This window comes from Nomascus leucogenys, chromosome 14 (genome assembly GCF_006542625.1).
Source record: "Nomascus leucogenys isolate Asia chromosome 14, Asia_NLE_v1, whole genome shotgun sequence".
In the NCBI taxonomy this organism is placed as follows: Eukaryota; Metazoa; Chordata; class Mammalia; order Primates; family Hylobatidae; genus Nomascus; species Nomascus leucogenys.
This window is the reverse complement of record NC_044394.1, coordinates 49,432,849-49,438,432: the sequence shown is the minus strand read 5'-3', so window position 1 is coordinate 49,438,432 and position 5,584 is coordinate 49,432,849.

Sequence of the window (5,584 nt, the reverse complement as noted above, 5' to 3'; positions counted from 1 at the left end):
GGCCAGCAGCTTCCACTGGGGTCTCGGCATCGGCAAACCGCAGCAGCTTTGGAGAAGGGTCCCTGAGTGGCGGCTCTGGAGGCAGCAATGGGGTCCTTTGGGGTGGGTGGGAGTTCTGCTGGATTCAGGTGGAGGTGAACATCTGCTGTTCCCACAGCCCTGCGTGCACCCCCAATGCTGCTGGCCCACAAATCACCATGGGCACCACGGCCCCACCACACCAGGCTTGGCCCTGTCAGTGGCCAGCATCCCGAGGGCCAGGGTCCCAATGTCCTCACCAAGGAGGCTCTTGGCGTCGCTGTGCCGGCTCCCGTGGGCCTTCTGCTGGGTCGAGGCTAGGTCTCCTCCTCCCCCTTTGCCCTGGCATTAAACTGATGGTCAGGCTGGGCGCAGTGGCTCACACCTGTAATCTCGGCACTGTGGGAAGCTGAGGCGGGAGGATAACTTGAGGTCAGGAGTTCAAGACCAGCCTGGCCAACATAGCGAAACCCGGTCTCTACTAAAAATACAAAAACAAATTAGCCAGGCGTGGTGGTGCAAGCCTATAATCCCAGCTACTGGGGAGGCTGAGGCAGGAGAATCGCTTGAACCCAGGGGGCAGAGGTTGCAGTGAGCCAAGATCGTGCCACTGCACTCCAGCCTGGGTAACAGAGTGAGACTCCACCTTAAAAATATAAAAATAAAGTGGTGGTCAGAGGAGCCCCGAATAGACCAGCTATGGAGAGGCCTGGGTGGGGTGGCTGGCAGGGAGGGCAGGCCAAGCCCAGTTTCTGCCCACAGCCACCTCGAGTTGACTGTCCAGGGGTTTGGGCACCTTCCTGGGAGGGGGACGGCCGCCCACCCTGAGTGGTGTTGAAGCCAGGCTCTCCTGGATGCCCTGACCCAGCTGCCTGGGGAGAGCCCTGGGCCCTTCCTCCCTCAGCCCCTCCTCCCTCGGCCCCTCCTGCCTTGGTCCCTCCTCCCTCAGCCTGTCTGGCATAGATCCATGTTCCCCAGCCCCTGGCACAGGTACCTCTGACTGGAGGAGGCCCCACCTGTGGCCCAGGAGCTGATCTGGGGGTTGATAAAGAAAGGGGCAGCGTTCCTGGGCCCTGGGAAGGAGTGGGCGTGAGGCCAGCTGAGGCATGGTGACCCCTGGGAATGAGCGGGTGTGAGGCCAGCTGAGGCATGGTGACCCCTGGGTGCGGGGGACTTGGGGGCCGCGCCTCAGTTTGCCCAGGGCCCCTCCTGCACCACGGGCCTTCTCAGGGCTATTGGGGCCACAAGCCACATGTGGAGGACGGCGTGGGTTAGGCTCCCTGGGTCCACAGCTTCTGCCCGTGTATGGGGAGCCCTCCTTGATCAGGGCTGCAGGCTCTGGGCAGGTGGGGCAGGAACCCTGAGGCTCCCGCGCCCTCCCATGGCCTCTGACGTGGGACACTGGAGCGAGGCACGATTCTGAAGGACTCCATGGATCTGGGAGGATGAGGCTCACTTCCGGTTGGTGGACAAAGCTGTCCTCGCGGGGCCGGCTGCTTCACGGACGCTCTCTGGGTCGGGCCGGTGGGCCCCATCCTGGGTGGGAAGTCGCCCGAGCCTGGGCCGCCCTTGAGCTTCTCCCAGTCTTGACTTTCCGGAGGGTCCGTGGCTGTGGTCACAGTCGGGGCAGGTGGGAAATGCTGCATGGAAACCTGATCCTGTCACCTTGGAGTAAATGACGATGTCGCCAGCTTCTCGCCATGTCTAACGGATAAATGCATTTGAAGAAAGTGGGTGTTGGGTTTGTTATGGGTTAAAGTGTTTTTGAAATAGGTAAATTATTAGTTTGATTTTCATTCTTGGCTACTTATACTATTCATGATAATCACAGAGGTACTTGGACAAAGAAATATATTCGGGCAAAAGCAAGAATTTCCTTCTTCTTTTTTTTTTTTTTTTTTTTGAGATGGAGTCTCACTCTGTCACCCAGGCTGGAGTGCAGTGGCGCCATCTTGGCTCACTGCAAGCTCCGCCTCCTGGGTTCACACCATTCTCCCGTCTCAGCCTCCCGAGTAGCTGGGACTACAGGCGACCACCACCATGCCCGCCTAATTTTTTGTGTGTTTTTAGTAGAGACTGGGTTTCACCATGTTAGCCAGGATGAAGAATTTCCTTCTTCTAAAGTGGGGATATATGGCTCACGCTGGTAATCCCAGCACTTTGGGAGGCCCAGGCAGGAGGATCACTTGAGCCCAAAAGTTGGAGACCCATCTGTGCAACATAGCGAGACGCCGTCTATACAAGAAATTTTTTAAAATGTAGCTGGGCATGGCAGCGTGCTCCTGTGGTCCCAGCTACTCGGAGCTGAGGCAGGAGGACTGCTTGAGCCCAGGAGGTCGAGGCTACAGTGAGTTGTGACGGCTCCACTGCACGCCAGCCTGGGAGACAGCAAGATCCTGTCTCAAAAAAAATTTATCATTGAAGCCTGGGTATTTTTAAAAAATAAAAAGGTGGGAAAATACGTGGGCACAGCAGTGAATCCACCCTGGGCTTTGCCCCAGAAGTGTTCGTGAACCTGATGAAAGCCTCGGGTGTGGCCGACGTGAGGCTGTTCCAGGAGCCATGCGGGGTGACTGGTCCCGCTAGAAGGTTCCAGGGAGGAATTGGAGTCTCAGGTGTGTCCTCTGATGAGTGATCTATTTTTAAGTGTTTCACTAAAGTCAAAGATGATTATTCCTTTTTAAGTAAAGAATCTGAGGAGGGCAAGTCCTGCTGTCGGGAAGGGAGACGTTTCCTGCTTCCGTCCGTGCTCCTGGCCTGGCGGTGGCCCTGTCCCTGCTACCTGCGTGGACAGGGTCTCCAAGACGCGGCAGCCACCAGGGCCAGGCCCGAGCGCACAGCCGTGCATTGCGAAAGCAAAGCCGAAACATGAGGTCGCCGTATGTCTGAGCCTGGGGAGTACAGGGAGCCCCGAGGCTGGGTTTCTTGAGTTGTGTGGAAAGCTCCGTATACATGTCCCGAGTTCTCACGAACGAAGGGGAGGAAGCCACCAAAGCAGAGGCCACGACGGTAAAGTGAGCGGGGAGGGGAGGGCTCCGGGGAGGGCTTCCGGGGAGGGGCTCCGGGGAGGGTTCCGGGGAGGGGCTCCGGGGAGGGTTCCGGGGAGGGGTTCCGGGGAGGGTTCCGGCTTTCTGCAGGGCCGAGGCCGAGAGGGCCTTGGTGCCATGTGGGTGTGGGGCCGGGCCCGTGAGGCCATAGGGTGAGCAAGGAAAGCCGTCCATTTCTGTGTATGGGAGACTCGTTTTGAAAGGAAAGGAAACGGGCGTGGCCCTCCCATCATTGGTCCCCTCCCGGAAGACTCGTCACCATGGCCAGCCTGGAGCCGACTCTGCGTGGTGTGTGGGTCGCTGCCAGGAACTCACATGGCAGCCACCACTCACCCCTCCATGGTCACAGCCCTGGTGTGAAGCGTGGTGGCCTCCGCTCCCTCCACCTTCTCTCTTGATGGGGACCCTGGCCCGGCTTTGCCCAGCCCAGCTGTGCTCATCACCGAGATGGGAGCTAAGGGCCTGAGACACCAGTGGTGTGTGCTACGCCCACTCACCATCTGGCACGTCTCCCAGGGCAGCGCTCGCTGCTGGGCAGCTCTGGGCTGGGGAGCTGGAGGACCCACGGCCAGAGGGTGGCCCCATGAGCTCAGGGGTGGCTCAGGCATCAGGAAGGCTTCGTCCACACTGGACGCTGTCCCTGACCTGCTGCACGTCACTCTCTTTGTCACACCGTGGCACTGCCCAGTACCACTCCTCGCCTTGTGATCTAGGGGTGCCCAAGCATCGCCCCTCACCTGGCCGGCCCATGCACCTTCTGTTCCTGTTTCTGTCTGGTCTCTGTCCCCCTCTGTCCCCTCTGTCTTGTCTCTGTCCTCCTCTGTCCCCTGTCTTGTCTCTGTCCAGTATCTGTCCAGTCTCTGTCCCCCTATCCCCTCTCTGTTTCTGTCCAGTTTCTGTCCATCTCTGTCCCCCTGTGTCCCCTCTGTCCATCTGTGTCCAGTTTCTGTCCCCCTCTGTCCCCTCTGTCTTGTCTCTGTCCATCTCTGTCCAGTCTCTTTCCTGCCTCTGTTCCCCTCTGGCTGCTGTTTCTGTCCAGCCTCTGTCTGATCTTTCTACAGCCTCTGTCCAGCGTCCTCACATCTTAGAGCCTCCTGGCCCCCAAGGCAGGTGGGTGAGGGACAGGGCTAGGCCAGCTGGGAGCAATGAGAGTTATTTTCCATTCATTCCATTTACACATCACTTCTAAATAATTTGCGGAGCATCAACAAAGCACGAGGCAGGAAGAGCACGAAACAGGAAAAGCAGATGAGGATGGGCAGAGGAGGCGGCCCCTGTGCCCGCAGCAGTGAAAATGGATACCGAGGCTCCTCGTGTGGGGGAAGAGGGCATGGGGGTCCCCCGCAAGCCAGTCCATCTCCGTGTCGTTCCTGGGGACGCCCGACACATACTGGAAATATCCGAGTTTCAGGAGAAGAGCGGGTCGGGCCCCTCGCCGTCCCCTGGACTCACTTTGCATGGCTGCACCCTCCTCCCCAGGAAGGGGCCCCGTGGCTCCTGTCTAGCGTCCGGGGAGCCAGCCACACCCTGCCAAGACGCACCTTCTTTCTTCGTGGTCTGGGCCCCTTCTCCGTGTGTCTCTGTCCTTCCCGTCTGCTCCCAGCCCCAGTGTAGGCGTTGGATCAGGTCCTGGCCGGCTTAGGGCAATGCCAGGCAGCAGCCGCTCCCTCACGGACCCCAGGCTCCCAGCAGCCCCTCCGGTGGCCCATGGGGGCTTGCCCCACCCCGCCTGCCAGCACGCCCTGCCTAGAGGGCAGGGGAGGGTCTGTGGCTGGAGACCAGGGCAGGTGCTCGGGCCCCTGACAGGCCCTACCTGGGCTTTCCTTCCCCCATAGCCCCTTGTGAGGCCAGGCCGGGCTCACTGTCCCCACGTGCCCCTCGGCTCTGGGACCCCGCACCCAAGCCCTCCTGCTAGCCAGTCCTGCCCTGCATCTTCATTTCGGCTGGCGTGTGCGGCCACCTCCCTGTGCTGGGCCCTCCCTGGGTGGCCACGCCGTGTTCAGGGCTCTGGAGCATGCGGCCCTCAGAGGGGAGCCTAGACTCCTCAGCCCGGATCAGACCTTGCTGGCATCCCTACCTCGCTGTCCGCCCAGCCCCCTTCCCATGCTCACGCCTGCTGGCCCTGGAGTCCTGTCCATAGTGAGGTGGGTACGCTGGCTCCTGCCTCTCCTTGGGCCCCTCCCTCCACCCCTGAATCCACACCCCCCAGGACTGCCTCTTAGCAGCGTCCCAGGGAGAAGGCACCTGGCCCCCAGCTGCCCGGCCTGGCATGCAGATGGCCACACACTAGAGGCCAGGAGAAGGTGGAGGGAGGATGGGGGAGGAGAGCCTGGGGACAGAGATAGCCCCTCCCCATCAGGCCCCAGGCCCAGCCCTGGCCTGGCTTCCAGCCCCCGGGAGGAATTTTGGTTTAGGGTGGCCAGGTCTGGCCGAAGGGCAGGGGGGCAGCAGCTCCGGTTTCCCGCCGACTTCTAGTTCTGGAGTGAGACACAGCTATGTGTTTTTAATCACGCAGTGGG